Source organism: Oncorhynchus mykiss, chromosome 7 (genome assembly GCF_057628025.1).
Source record: "Oncorhynchus mykiss isolate SJ-2025 chromosome 7, ASM5762802v1, whole genome shotgun sequence".
In the NCBI taxonomy this organism is placed as follows: Eukaryota; Metazoa; Chordata; class Actinopteri; order Salmoniformes; family Salmonidae; genus Oncorhynchus; species Oncorhynchus mykiss.
Genome location: NC_143028.1, coordinates 44,750,384 through 44,766,773, shown reverse-complemented (window position 1 = coordinate 44,766,773; position 16,390 = coordinate 44,750,384). Strand labels below are relative to the sequence as shown.

At 41.8% G+C, this 16,390-nt stretch overlaps 1 long non-coding RNA gene across 1 annotated transcript; it reads left to right on the top strand.

The window, feature by feature from the left end:
- Nucleotides 1-4,211: 4,211 nt before the first annotated feature.
- On the top strand, nucleotides 4,212-15,466 carry LOC149982556 (uncharacterized). Its single transcript, XR_016497272.1, has 2 exons — nucleotides 4,212-4,304; nucleotides 14,092-15,466. It is a non-coding gene; the product is annotated as an uncharacterized LOC149982556 (long non-coding RNA).
- The last annotated feature ends 924 nt before the right edge of the window (nucleotides 15,467-16,390 follow it).

Below are 16,390 nucleotides of genomic sequence, written 5' to 3'. Positions count from 1 at the left end.
GGTAGTTGGGAGGGCTATTTACAGATTGACTGTGTACAGGTACAGTGATTGGTAAGCTGCCTTGACAGCTGATGCTTAAAGTTAGAGAGGGAGATATAAGACTCCAGCTTCAGTGATTTTTGCATTTCGTCATTGGGAGCAGAGAACTGGAAGGAAAGGCGGCCAAAGGAAGTGTTGGCTTTGGGGGTGACCAGTGAAATATACCCGCTGGAGCGCATGCTACGGGTGGGTGTTGCTATGATGACCAGTGAGCTGAGATGAGGCAGGGCTTTACCTAGCAAATACTTATAGATGACCTGGAGCCAGTGGGTTTGGCAACGAATATGTAGTGAGGGCCAGCAAAGAGCTCAATATAGGTCGCAGTGGTGGGTAGTGTATGGGGCTTTGGTGACAAAACGGATGGCACTATGATAGACTACATCCAGTTTGCTGAGTAGGGTGTTGGAGGCTATTTTGAAAATGACTTCGCTGAAGTCAAGGATCTGTAGGATAGTCATGTTTGGCAGCATGAGTGAAGGAGGCTTTGTTGCGAAATAGGAATCCAATTCTAGATTACATTTTGGATTGGAGATGCTTAATGTGAGTCTGGAAGGAGAGTTTACAGTCTAACCAGACACCTAGGTATTTGTAGTTGTACACATATTCTAAGTCAGAACCATCCAGAGTAGTGATGCTAGTCAGGCTGGAGGGTGTGTGGCAGTAATCGGTTGAAGAGCATGCACTTAGTTTTACTTGCATTTAAAAGAAGTTGGAGGCTTCGGTAGGAGTGTTGTATAGCATTGAAACTCGTTTGGAGGTTTGTTAGCACAGTGCCCAAAGTGCCAGATGTATACAGAATGGTGTCGTCTGCGTAGAGGTGGATCAGAGAATCACCAGTCGCTAGAGTGACATTATAGCTGTTTTCAGAGAAAAGAGTCGGCCCGAGAATTGAACCCTGTGGCACTCCATAGAGACTGCCAGAGGTCTGGACAACAGGCCCTCCGATTTAACACACTGAACTCTATCTGAGAAGTAGTTGGTTAAACAGGCGAGGCAGTCATTTGAGAAGCCAAGGCTATTGAGTCTGCCGATAAGAATTTTTATTTATACAGGGTTCGACACATACAACAACACAGAGTTACACATGGAGTAAAACAAACATACAGTCAATAATACAGTAGAAAAATAAGTATATATACAATGTGAGCAAATGAGGTGAGATAAGGGAGGTAAATGCAAAAAAAGGCCATGGTGGCGAAGTAAATACAATATAGCAAGTAAAACACTAGAATGGTACATTTGCAGTGGAAGAATGTGCAAAGTAGACATATAAATAATGGCGTGCAAAGGAGCAAAATAAATAACTACAGTTGTTTGGGCTAAATTATAGATGGGCTATGTACAGGTGCAGTAATCTGTGAGCTGCTCTGACAGCTGGTGCTTAAAGCTAGTGAGGGAGATAAGTGTTTCCAGTTTCAGAGATTTTAGTATTTCTTTCCAGTCATTGGCAGCAGAGAACTGTAAGGAGGAATTGGAGGAATTGGTTTTGGGGGTGACCAGAGAGATATACCAGGCTTTTGAAGATTTTAGAAAGGCAGAGGAGGATGGATATAGGTCTACAACAGTTTTGGTCTAGAGTGTCTCCCTCTTTGAAGAGGGGGATGACCGCAGACGACACGAAAGAGAGGTTAAATAGGCTCGTAATAGGGGTTGCAACCATTTCGGCAGAATTTTAGAAAGAGGTATTTTTTGGAAATGACACTGGTGAGGAGGATAGAGTCCTTGTTGTAGTCAAAATAATCCATAAATTTTTGCTTTTTTTACTCAAAAACTATTTGTATTAGCTCAGGTCAGTGAGGCCATAAATAGCAAATAGAAGTTCATAACTTGTAATGTTCACAAGAACCTGAGTTGATAAAAATCATCTAACACAACATTAGGTGATAATATATATATTACTATGGATTTATAATCAGCTATAATGGGGCGGTCATTTTGGACCAGGAACACAGAATAAATTAACATGAAACTAACACAACAGCAGGGTTAACAATTAATAATACTACTGTAATAACAAAAGTACATTTCAGGCCTTTTTGACATTCAGCCAGATTTAAAAGTATAATCTGCATAGCAGATGTTTTGCTCCTTCTGATGTGTATTGAATCACATTTCAGAGTTGAAGGCAATGTCTCTAAGAATCTTCGCTTTGAAGCCTGCAAACTCACTTGGTGTTTTCTCTCTCTCTCTCTCTCTCTCTCTCTCTCACTCTCGTTCTCTCTCGTTCTCTCTCTCTCTCTCTCTCTCTCTCTCTCTCTCTCTCTCTCTCTCTCTCTCTCTCACCATGAAAGTATACCAGAGAGGGAGGAGAGACAGATCTCCCCTAGCTAATGTCAATTGTTTCTCCACCATAAAAGAGCAAACCGTGGAGATAATCTGGAAAGAAAGCAGAACCAGAGTTTCTGTCAGTTTCTTGGATCCTGTTGAAAATGTTCTCGATGGACGCTCATAACATTTTAGCATGCACTTCAGCTTTGTTCTTGGAGTTGGACTTGAAGGAACTCTGGAGATCAAGAAATCTAATCTGCTCAATTATGCATCATTTGTCAAAATACACACACACACACACACACACATCCTCACTCCGTGCTGCATGGTTTGCAAAGTCACATTTGAGGCTCAACATTACAGTTTGTACACCTTGGAACAGAGAGTTCAAGGTCAGAAATACCAAATTAGGATGAATTATGAACCTTTCAAGCAAACTTGAATGCCAAACACACTGTTCAAATTAACATTATTAAGCAACTTGACAAATTTGAAATTCTGAGCAAAATGGTTTGTGAAATCAATTTTGCCATGCTATCAAATGTAATAATTTAACATCTAGTATTACACAAGATCTGGACAATGGCTTCCATATGCGCTGAGTTGAATGCTTTATGTTGTACCATTTACCTTTTTGTTATTTCGATTGGTAGCATTTTGCACCAGAAAAAAGACACAAAATACCTACCAGTTTAGAAGTCTTTTGGTAGATTAAGGAAAGATTCTTTATCAGACATTGTTAGGAAGTATTACAGTGTGTTGCATTATCAAAATACCGGAAGAAAATGGATTAGAACCAAGTTAATCATCTAAGATCTACTTATATTTGTAATATTGACCATAACACACTGCTACGTGTCAAACCTGCATGGCATTCCCATTCACTCAGCTTACACAAACACACACACAAACATAGCCTCCGCCTGCTCTGGATTCGTTGTGCATGTTTAGCGTTGGCTCCGCGGCCTGTTTGATGGCATGAGAGTGACATGGCAGATGCACCACAGTTCCGCATGTCTAACTCCAGCCAGATGCATGATATCTCCCTACAGGTTTAGGCCAGACTCAGAGAGGCCTGCAGGCCAGCCTGTCCAGCACCTGCCCCCTGGGCCTCACAGTAGAAGAACCCATGAACACCAGAGCCTGGATGTTTAGAGTTCAGCTAAACGTGGTTTAGAATCTCAAGTAAGCGCCCACTTAGAACTAATGCATAGGCTTTAGCTTAGTGAGCTAACTCTATCTTGAGGCGTGTGGACAACCTAGGTCAATAACCAGTCGATGACTCCTGGATGACTTGGCCGTCATATTGTTTGAATATCAGGAAAATACCAACCGCATTTCAACTGTGTCTTGGTTGAGAATGTGAGGGAGTTACACAACCTGCTACTTCTAACCTGCTGACCTCTCAACTCAAACAAAGAGACTGATTAAAACATGACCAGAACAGGACATTTGCAGTGGGAATCAAATGCGCTGGAGGTGAGAAGTAGAAGGATTAAGTCTGGCTGCAGTCATACTGGACAGATCTCATCTCATGTTTCTACCTTGATGTGGAGAAAGTCTATTGCTTTTGATCAATTGTTGAGAACATCTATTCACATATTGATTCACTGTCTGACACTTGTTGGATGTGTCTAAGGCTCATTTGGGAGTCTGAGGGCAGCTTGTTTGTACAGTAGGTGTTCATGTTGCTCAGCAGGTTTCATGTGTCAAGTATTTCTGGCTGTGTATGTTAAGTGTTTATAGATATTTAAGCGTGCTTGCATGTGTACATATGCTCACATCCACAGGACACACACATATGTGTTGTGCAATACGTGCCCGTGTGTGGGTACCATGCGCATAGCAATGCCTTTTTATCTCTCTTTCTCTGTCTCTGTCTCTCTCTCTCTCTCTGTTTCTAGAAGCAGAATGGACAGGAAATGCCTTCCTAATTGGGAAGATAAGTGAAGCCTTTGCCAGCTGGTTGAAGGAGAGAGGCTGTGTGAGTTAGGAAGGTGAGGAGACACACTCCTGCTGCTCTTGTTTCCTTTTAACTCTTCACATGTTATGATCACACTCTGGATTACAGAGGGCAAGAGGGAAGTGGGATATACTGTATTGGGATACATATATGTTACCATAAAATTACACTAACCTTGTAATTTTAAAATAGAAACCACTTTGCTCTAATGACAATGGCAATATTAAGTTAACATGTGGTTGTCCATAACTTCCTGGTATCCAGAAGTTGTATGAAGACACTGCTCATGGTTGTGACACATTGTTTGAGTTCACATAAGAGTCCATGTCAAATAGGAGCAAATACAGTGCCTTGCGAAAGTATTCGGCCCCCTTGAACTTTGCGACCTTTTGCCACATTTCAGGCTTCAAACATAAAGATATAAAACTGTATTTTTTTTGTGAAGAATCAACAACAAGTGGGACACAATCATGAAGTGGAACGACATTTATTGGATATTTCATACTTTTTTAACAAATCAAAAACTGAAAAATTGGGCGTGCTAAATTATTCAGCCCCTTTACTTTCAGTGCAGCAAACTCTCTCCAGAAGTTCAGTGAGGATCTCTGAATGATCCAATGTTGACCTAAATGACTAATGATGATAAATACAATCCACCTGTGTGTAATCAAGTCTCCGTATAAATGCACCTGCACTGTGGTAGTCTCAGAGGTCCGTTAAAAGCGCAGAGAGCATCATGAAGAACAAGGAACACACCAGGCAGGTCCGAGATACTGTTGTGAAGAAGTTTAAAGCCGGATTTGGATACAAAAAGATTTCCCAAGCTTTAAACATCCCAAGGAGCACTGTGCAAGCGATAATATTGAAATGGAAGGAGTATCAGACCACTGCAAATCTACCAAGACCTGGCCGTCCCTCTAAACTTTCAGCTCATACAAGGAGAAGACTGATCAGAGATGCAGCCAAGAGGCCCATGATCACTCTGGATGAACTGCAGAGATCTACAGCTGAGGTGGGAGACTCTGTCCATAGGACAACAATCAGTCGTATATTGCACAAATCTGGCCTTTATGGAAGAGTGGCAAGAAGAAAGCCATTTCTTAAAGATATCCATAAAAAGTGTTGTTTAAAGTTTGCCACAAGCCACCTGGGAGACACACCAAACATGTGGAAGAAGGTGCTCTGGTCAGATAAAACCAAAATTGAACTTTTTGGCAACAATGCAAAACGTTATGTTTGGCGTAAAAGCAACACAGCTCATCACCCTGAACACACTGTCAAACATGGTGGTGGCAGCATCATGGTTTGGGCCTGCTTTTCTTCAGCAGGGACAGGGAAGATGGTTAAAATTGATGGGAAGATGGATGGAGCCAAATACAGGACCATTCTGGAAGAAAACCTGATGGAGTCTGCAAAAGACCTGAGACTGGGACGGAGATTTGTCTTCCAACAAGACAATGATCCAAAACATAAAGCAAAATCTACAATGGAATGGTTCAAAAATAAACATATCCAGGTGCTAGAATGGCCAAGTCAAAGTTCAGACCTGAATCCAATCGAGAATCTGTGGAAAGAACTGAAAACTGCTGTTCACAAATGCTCTCCATCCAACCTCACTGAGCTCGAGCTGTTTTGCAAGGAGGAATGAGAAAAAATGTCAGTCTCTCAATGTGCAAAACTGATAGAGACATACCCCAAGCGACTTACAGCTGTAATCACAGCAAAAGGTGGCGCTACAAAGTATTAACTTAAGGGGGCTGAATAATTTTGCACGCCCAATTTTTCAGTTTTTGATTTGTTAAAAAAGTTTGAAATATCCAATAAATGTCGTTCCACTTCATGATTGTGTCCCACTTGTTGTTGATTCTTCACAAAAAATACAGTTTTATATATTTATGTTTGAAGCCCGAAATGTGGCAAAAGGTCACAAAGTTCAAGGGGGCCGAATACTTTCGCAAGGCACTGTAAGTGTCTACATGTCCACCCCCATGCTACTGTTCTGTTTCCACCCTGCCTGCAGTGGCTGAGTATGGCTAGGTAGGATACCATGGCTTATATTTGACCTAACAAACACACTTTGGTCTGTACTTATGCTCCTGTGACCTCCATGATGGAAACAAACCTGCTGTTTTTACCCAGAAATACTGTTCTTTCAGGTCCTGTTGCATGTTGAGCACATTCTCACTTTGCCAGTCCTATAGGTTTAATGGGTGACTGCATTTCCTGATTTGGTCTTATATTTAGTCAATGCTCATTAACAAATGCCAGTGGCCATGGCTGAAGGCAAACGAGAGTTAATTGTCTTGGAGTGTGGCTTGATGTGGGTGTTTCTTTGGTGTGTCTTTGCCATTCAATCACAACAAACAAGGCCAGTGGTACAGTGAGGTAAAATAAGCTAGCTTTTCTATGGAGAGAACAAATTTTGAAGTTGACTGACTCGCCACCTTCCGACTGACTCGACATCTCAAGATGGTCAGCTAATTCAGTTCAATGTTAAGGCTAAAGCTTGCGCTGACCTTGTGTTTATAGCAAAGCTGACAACAGCTAGCTCGCAGAGCTTGGTGATAGCTGCAACTGGCTATGCTATCTAGCTGATATTTCTATGTCAAATCCATTATGGCAAGAGCCAATGTCAGGAATGTGTTTTATAAGACACTTGTTCTACAACACCTCGTTACAAAAGTAGCTTGCAACTTAGTTTCATCACATCTTGTAAATACATGTTACCTTGGAAATGGGATCAACTGCGAGTTGAATGCCCGTTCTTGAGTCAGCTCAGCTGTCCTACAGCGCAATATTCTATAACTGGCTAGTTTTGTCTTGTCTCGTCTCTCTTATGTCCTCTGTTAAATCTTTCCCGGGGTACAAATGCCAGAACTAATATCGCTACAACAGGTGTAGGCTACATGTGGACATTGCATAAACATCACCCAGATTGAGTGTAGATACATTTATCAACTAAAAATCTATGAGTGATGAGTGTGTTCGTGTTACAAAGACCAGATATTTGATGCTGTAAATATCAAATTGATGTGCTTATATAGACAGTGTGACAGAAATATGACAAAAATATGTGTAGAGTACAACTTCAGCTGTCTAACCCAAACTATAATGGCATTATATTTGTCTATTTGACCAAATCTAAGTATTTGGCTGTCTAACACACTGGCATGCACAAATCAAATCAAAACCTAATTTTATTTGTCACATGCGTCGATTACAACCGTGAAATGCTTACTTACAAGCCCTTAACCAACAATGTTGTTTTAAGAAAAATAAGAGTTAATAAAAATATTTACTAAATAAACTAAAGTAAAAAATAAAAGTGCAACAATACAATTACAATAACATGGCTGGGGTACCGGTACCTAGTCAATGTGCGGGGGTACAGGTTAGTCAAGGTAATTGAGGTAATATTTACATGTAGGTAGGGGTAAAGTGACTATGCATAGATAATAGATCATGAACAGCAAGTAGCAGCAGCGTAAAAAAAGGGGGGTCAATGTAAATAGTCCTGGTAGGCATTTGATTAGCTATTCAGCAGTCTTATGACTTGGGGGTAGAAGCTGTTAGTCCTAGACTTGGAACTCCGGTACCACCTGCTGTGCGGTAGCAGAGAGAACAGTCTATGACTAGGGTGGCTGGAGTCTTTGGCAATTTTTAGGGCCTTCCTCTGACACCGCCTGGTATAGAGGTCCTAGATGGCAGGAAGCTTGGCCTCCGTGATGTACTGGGCTGTACTCACTACCCTCTGTAGCGCCTTGCGGTCGGAGGCCGCGCAGTTGCCATACCAGGCGGTGATGCAACCGGTCAGGATGCTCTCGATGGTGCAGCTGTAGAACTTTTTGAGGATCTGAAGACCCATGCAAAATCTTTTCAGTCTCTTGAGGTGAGGCTCTGTCTTCAAGTCTCCAGTGTGTGATGAAGTGCCTTTTAATGTATTACAGATTATGGACAGGTGCATTCAGGTGGCAGTAGGGGTGGAGTGCATGACTTCCATCTTGGATATGACAGAGTTTGCCTCACCCATGGGTCCAGCAGGCAGAGTTCAATAACTACAGGCAGATGTGAGATGCAGGAGGAGACCACTCTGTAGGCTACTGACCAATTCAAAGCTTACTCCAGGACGATGCTTTGCATCGGTTAGTAGCCTGCAGAGTGATATGAGAAAAGTGCCATTACTGAACTTATGCAGATATTCTAAACAAAGTGTTTTGATAACTTCAAGTGTAACAGTTGCAAGTAGAATGAAGCATACTTCACATAATACTGTAGAAGCAGTGTTCTGATAATGTAACAATGTGCAAATATTATACCTTCATGTATGGTGTACCATATAAGACAGGAGTTCCCCCTGTTGATGGTACCATTAAATTCAATAATAACAAGAGGATAAAAGGTAATAGATGTGTCTTGATTAATTGTTATGTTGAGTGCAAGGTCTCTCCCAGTTCAGACATCCCCGTATTAACCTGTCTTTCAGTCAAAGGACTGCCCATCTGTAGAAATATGAGGAGGAGTTGATGAGTGATACGTATTGAAAAAACGCTTGTGATGTACTGTCTTATTAGTAATCACCTTTTGTCCCATCTGAGGACAGCTCCAGGCCCCTCTCGTCACAGATACTGGTCATGAAGGAGTCCGACTTTGGCTCCTATATCTGACCCAGCTCCTATATCACAGAGGTAGGGAGAGAGAGAAAGACTAGCACCATACAGTCATGGAAGCCAACAGTAAATACACGATTGAGCATACCAAATCAGAGATCCTGAAGTGGCTGGCACGGACTGGTTGGTATTACTCACCCAGGAGTAGTCCATTGTCACAGTGGAAGTGGGCACCTCCTTACAACGTACAAGGCACACATATACACACAGCAGTATTTACATTATCAATGGTGTTTAGGTGAATTACAGGACAAATAGTATTTTGACCATTGTGACCAACCTGATTCAAGTGTCTTCTATTACTCTGAAGTGGGATTTGGTGTCTGGCCACTGCCCTTCTGTAACAGCTCCTGATATGGTAGGGGGGTTCCCACGATGTTGCTGAACATCAAATCGTCCAGGTTTTGTACATACATTGTAGCCTGTGAATGGAAGAAAATATCATCAATCAATAAACATACAGTGAGAAAAATAGTTTGGAAGTAATATATATGCTATTAGAGGGACTGTATCAACAGACTAGATTCAGGCCGATAACTCTGGCACCATTACTATGCAACCAGCTGTGTACGTTGCTGAATGATTGCTGATACGTTTTGCTATTTTCTGCCAGAGCCATGGCTATATTTGTAGTAGACAAGTACAGTCCTTCATTTATTTTTGCCCTAGAAAAAACACATTAAGCATGTTGTTTTGGGTTAGCAAACAAAGCCCCCAAATGCTAGCTAGCTACCTAACTTGCAAATGCAGGTTATATCTTTGTGCCAAGTTGTCCAGGTAGCTATCTTTGTTAAGGTAGTTGTTGTTAGCAAGGTAGCTAGTTAACGTGAGCTTTGCATTTACAATTAGTAATTGTAGCAGACGCTCCTATCCAGAGTGACTTACAGTTAGTGCATTCATCTTAACATAGCTAGGTGCAAATATACAGTTGAAGTTGGAAGTTTACATACACCTTAGCCAAACACATTTAAACTCAGTTTATCACAATTCCTGACATTTAATCCTAGTAAAAATTCCCTGTCTTAGTTCAGTTAGGATCACCACTTTATTTTAAGAATGTGAAATGTCAGAATAATAGTAGAGAGAATGTCACGCCCTGGCCTTAGTATTCGGTGTTTTCTTTATTATATTGGTTAGGCCAGGGTGTGACATGGGTGATTTATGTGTCTTGTTTTGTCTAGGGGTTTTGTAGTCTATGGGGTTGTGTTCAGTTGAGTGTTCTAGGTAAGTCTATGGTTGCCTGGAGTGGTTCTCAATCAGAGGCAGGTGTTTATCGTTGTCTCTGATTGGGAACCATATTTAGGCAGCCATATTCTTTAGGTATTTTGTGGGTGATTGTTCCTGTCTCTGTGTTTTGCACCAGTTAGGACTGTTTTGTTTTTTTCCCCCACACATTTTCTTATGTTGTATAGTGTTCACGGTTTCATCTTTCATTGCAGATGTTTATAAATAACCACGCTGCATTTTGGTCCTCCTCTCCTTCCCAGGAAGAAAGCTGTTACAGAGAATGATTTATTTCAGCTTTTATTTCTTTCATCACATTCCCAGTGGGTCAGAAGTTTACATACACTCAATTTGTATTTGGTAGCATTGCCTTTAAATTGTTTAACTTGGGTCAAATGTTTTGGGTAGCCTTCCACTAGCTTCCCACAATAAATTGGGTGAATTTTGGCCCATCCCTTCTGACAAAGCTGCTGTAACTGAATCAGGTTTGTAGGTCTTCTCACTTGCACAAGCTTTTTCTGTTCTGCCCACACATTTTCTATAGGATTGAGGTCAGGGCTTTGTGATGGCCACTCCAATAATTTGACTTTGTTGTCCTTAAGCCATTTTGCCACAACTTTGGAAGTAAGCTTGGGGTCATTGTCCATTTGGAAGACCCATTTGCGACCAAGCTTTAACTTCCTGACTGATATCTTAAGATGTTGCTTCAATATATCCACATAAATATCCTTCCTCATGGTGCCATCTATTTTGTGAAGTGCACCAGGGCCTCCTGCAGCAAAGCACCCCCACAACACGATTCTGCCACCCCCATGCTTCACAGTTGGGATGATGTTCTTTGGCTTGCAAGCCTCCCCCTTTTCCTCCAAACATAACGATGGTCATAGGGCCAAACAGTTCTATTTTTGTTTCATCAGACCAGAGGACATTTCTCCAAAAAGTACGATCTTTGTCCCCATGTGCAGTTACACACCGGAGTCTGGCTTTTTAATGCCGGTTTTGGAGCAGTGGCTTCTTCCTTGCTGAGCAGCCTTTCAGGTTAGTTGATATAGGACTCGTTTTACTGTGGATTTAGATATCTTTGTACCTGTTTCCTCCAGCATCTTCACAAGGACCTTTGCTGTTGTTCTTGGATTGATCTGCACTTTTCGCACCAAATTATGTTCATCTCTAGGAGACAAAAGTCTCCTTCCTGAGCGGTATGATGGCTGCGTGGTCCCATGGTGTTTATACTTGCGTACTATTGTTTGTACAGATGAACGTGGTACTTTCAGGTTTTTGGAAATTGCTCCCAAGGATGAACCAGACTTGTGGAGGTCTACAATTTTTTTCCTGAGGTCTTGGCTGATTTCTTTTGATTTTCCCATGATGTCAAGTAAAGAGGCACTGAGTTTGAAGGTAAGCCTTCTAAAGCCATAACATCATTTTCTAGCATTTTCCAAGCTGTTTAAAGGCACAGTCAACTTAGTGTACTTCTGACTTCTGACCCACTGGAATTGTGATACAGCGAATTATAAGTGAAATAATCTCTGTTAACCATTGTTGGAAAAATGACTTGTGTCATGCACAAAGTAGATGTCCTAACCGACTTGCCAAAACTATAGTTTGTTAACAAGATATCTGTGGAGTGGTTGAAAAAGAGTTTTAATGACTCCAACCTAAGTGTATGTAAACTTCCCACTTCAACTGTACATATCACAGTCATGATAAGTACATGTTTCCTCAATAAAGTAGCTATCAGCAAAGTCAGAGCTAGCCAGAGAGGTGGGGGAAAAAATCAAGTGCAAGTATTTTGGGGTGGGGAGGGGGGGTGCAAGGGATGCTGTGGGATTATTTAAGATACTCCAAGCTCTGATGCTACTGATGGTCATTAGTAGCCTACCAAACTTGCTAACTGCCTGGTACTCAGAACACTATTGACCCTCTAATCACTCTGACATCAATGCAAATGTAAACGGAAATCTGAACAAACACTTCTGTTGTGCAACATTTCTATAGGCTATGCAATTGCGTAAGAAAACAGAGTGATGGCCTCTATTAAAAAGAAAAGGATCCCATCAACTTTCTATAGTCAAGGCCTGCTAAATTAATCACATTGCTTCTCTTTATAACAGGACTATAGCCTACGTGGCTGGCATGAAAAATTAACCATGGGAAAAGCATCATCCATTCATTATTTAAGTGCACAGATTACATGTATTTTTGCCCCTGCTTCAAGACAGGCGCATGAAAATGGTCCATTCTAAATCAAATAAATTTCACACATATATTATTTAGTATATGTAAAGATTAAATCAAGAATAGTCTGATGGGTGACAATATTAACCTGTCACTTGTGAATTATATATTATCACTTGTGAATGATGCCCCTCGTGTGCAGTAAGGCAAGAAACAGCGCATGCCTTTTTTTGCGACTTTTTCAAATCATAGTCGCACACCTCATGTAGCCGAGCCCATAGCTTAAAATTGCTTATTACTTAAAAATGCTTAAAAACATATATTTTTTAATGCTAATGGTCTCAGACTATGTTTGGAATATTTTTTTCCCAAACAGAATAGAAATGGTCAACTTTTATACTATGGGGGATAGTAGATTATTTTTTCCATTTTTTAAATTGTATTTTTATTATTATAAATTTTCTCACCAGTTGAAGTTGATGGGATCCTTTTTCACGTCCTCCGAAACATGACCCTGCCAAGCCGCACTGCTTCTTGGCACACTGCTCACTTAATCCGGAAGCACCAATGTGTCGGAGGAAACGTTGTATAACTGGCATCGATGTCAGTGTGCATGCGCCCGTCCCGCCACACGGAGTTGCTCGAGCGCGATGGGACAAGGACATCCCGGCCGGCCAAACCCTCCCCTAACCAGGACGACGATGAGCCAATAGTGCGTCGCCTCATGGGGCTCCCGGTCACTGCTGGCTGCAATACAACCTGGGACTGAACCCGGGTCTGTAGTGACGGCTCTAACGCTGAGATGCAGTGCCTTAGACCGCTGCGCCACTCGGGAGAACCAGGCCTATATGTTTTAATAAGGTTTGTATCACAACTAAAGTGGCCAAATAACTTCTTAAAATGAAGCACATTAATCCACTTTACAAGGGGTGTAGAGTGTAATTGACATACATAAGCAGCACGTGAGTTTCAAGTTTGGGGAAGATCATTTTCACCATAAAAATGCACCTTCGTAATAAAAGCATTACATGCATAATCACATTTGTGGTCACTTTTGAGAATGGTGTTTTCCCACTAATTGATTGTATTTGGAAACATTTGCACTTATTGCCATGTGCGCATTGCTGCGCTTATAATGTGAAGAAGTAGCCTAGTAGTTTATCAACATTTTAAACTTAACATTCTGATCTGTCGCGTCAGCCTCATTGCTTAAAAATGTTTTTTTAATGCTAATGGTCCCAGACTATGTTTGGAATATTTATTTCCCGCACAAAATAGAATAGGTCAACTTTAATACTATGGGGGATAGTACAGTAGATTGACATAGGCTGGTGCTTTTGCTGTTCGTTAGGCCTATTCATCTTCATCTGCAGTAGTTTATGTGTCGGGGGGCTAGGGTCAGTCTGTTATATCTCAAGTATTTCTCCAATCTAATCCGGTGTCCTGTGTGAGTTTAAGTATGTTCTTTTTCTTTCTTTCTTTCTTTTCTTTCTTTTCTTTCTTTTCTTTCTTTTCTTTTCTTTTCTTTCTTTTCTTTCTTTTCTTTCTTTTCTTTCTTTTCTTTTCTTTCTTTTCTTTCTTTTCTTTCTTTTCTTTTCTTTCTTTTCTTTCTTTTCTTTTCTTTCTTTCTTTCTTTTCTTTCTTTTCTTTCTTTTCTTTCTTTTCTTTCTTTTCTTTCTTTTCTTTCTTTTCTTTCTTTTCTTTTCTTTCTTTTCTTTCTTTTCTTTCTTTCTTTCTTTCTTTTTCTTTGAGGACCTGAGCCCTAGGACCATGCCTCAGGACTACCTGGCCTGATGACTCCTTGCTGTCCCCAGTCCCCCTGGCCTTGCTGCTTCTCCAGTTTCAACTGTTCTGCCTGCGGCTATGGAACCCTAACCTGTTCACCGGACATGCTACCTGTCCCAGACCTGCTGTTTTCAACTCTCTAGAGACAGCAGGAGCGGTAGAGGTACTCTGAATGATCGGCTATGAAAAGCCAACTGACATTTACTCCTGCTGGTCATCTATGAACATTTGAACATCTTGGCTATGTTCTGTTATAATCTCCACCTGGCACAGCCAGAAGAGGACTGGCCACCCCTCATAGCCTGGTTCCGCTCTAGTTTTTTTCCTAGGTTCTGGCCTTTCTATTGAGTTTTTCCTAGCCACCGTGCTTCTACACCTGCATTGCTTGCTGTTTGGGGGTTTAGGCTGGGTTTCTGTACAGCATTTTGTGACATCAGCTGATGTAAGAAGGGCTTTATAAATAAATTTTATTGATTGTTTGTTGGCTGACGAAAAGAAAATGTGTTCTAAGCAAATCTTGTCTGCTAGTTGAACTAGTGTAGCCCATAGCCAGATCAGACTAACGCAGGTCCAGGGTCTGGCCTTGTTTGGTCCAGAACATGGCCTTGGTTGGTCCAGAACATGGCCTTGTTTGGTCCAGGGCCTGGCCTTGTTTGGTCCAAGGCCTGGCCTTGTTTGGTCCAGGGCCTGGCCTTGTTTGGTCCAGGGCCTGGCCTTGTTTGGTCCAGGGCCTGGCCTTGTTTGGTCCAGGACCTGGCCTTGGTTGGTCCAGGCCCTGGCCTTGGTTGGTCCAGGCCCTGGCCTTGGTTGGTCCAGGACCTGGCCTTGGTTGGTCCAGGGCCTGGCCTTGTTTGGTCCAGGGCCTGGCCTTGTTTGGTCCAGGGCCTGGCCTTGTTTGGTCCAGGACCTGGCCTTGGTTGGTCCAGGCCCTGGCCTTGGTTGGTCCAGGCCCTGGCCTTGGTTGGTCCAGGACATGGCCTTGGTTGGTCCAGGACCTTCTCTCCTATCAGGTTGGCATTTCAATCACTGAACAGCAGTTCTACTGCATGTTTTAGCATGGTTTCGACCTGCAAAGCATTAACTCCTCATTGGGACTTGACCACGTACAGTTGGTCTTGTTTACAGACTTCTGAAAATACTACAAAGAGTCTTGTAGTGCAGAAGTTTCTATGTTATGTTTCTATGTTTTCTTGAGTAGACTTTACAAGATAAAGTAAATGTTCCAATAAAAAAGAAACACCTAATGTTCACTACTACCAAATGAATAATGACCATGAAACAGTTGGATAATCCCTTAATTCTTGATATTACATTATGTTTAAATAAAACTGCCTCTGAACCATTGGTGAGTGGTTAGAACACCGTGGCCCATTCACTAGCTGCAGCGCGCTATGCAGACAGATGGAAAATAAGCCATCATTACTTACTATTGCTAATTTATCGTTAAACTGCTGCATTTAAACATAATTATCTCTCTTTCCGAGCAAATCGAGACAATGCTGCAGGACATCTGCGTGGACCATGGAGTGTGGGGGAGGGGACGAACAGAGATCGGCCTCTTCATCTAAAACCACAGCATTTCACACACCACACACGCTCATACATAGACAAATGCTATTCTACTTCTCAACTTTGATTTAGTCACAGAGCTGTGTGTTGTGGTGTTTGGTTTAGACCACAATCTCATGTTGACTAGATTAACTGGTTATCTAAAACATTTGAACCATCACTGATGGTTGGAATGGGGTTACTGTAGAGAAGACTTTATGTTTCCAATTAGCAGAATAGCATGAATACAAAAACGTATCTGACAAAATACATTTCCCACCTGTTCTACACTCTGCGCCTACTGACTGTGTAACACTAATGAACCATAGCTGCCTTGCATAATATCTAATTAACCACAAAGGAGATGGATGTTTTAAGCAATCAATATTGATTGTCAAGGGAAGGTGTGCATAAAAATCCCACACAAATGAGCTGTGTGTTCTATATTAAAGGGCTGCATTGACCTAAACGTCCACACAGTGGACGCACAGAGGAAGGAATGTGTGCAGGAGAATGCTCTTTCTACTGACAACTGACTATAGCCCTGCCCAGAGGGTTATTCCTACAGACAGAAGCTCAGCTCAGCTCAGCTAGCCCCAGGCTCCCACAGCACAGGTGCAGGTCTGACATCTCCTCCCCCCACAGCAACCCCATGACACTCAAACAAAAACAAACACTGGCCCATATATTGGTGGCCAACGTTGTTCTTTAGTTGTTG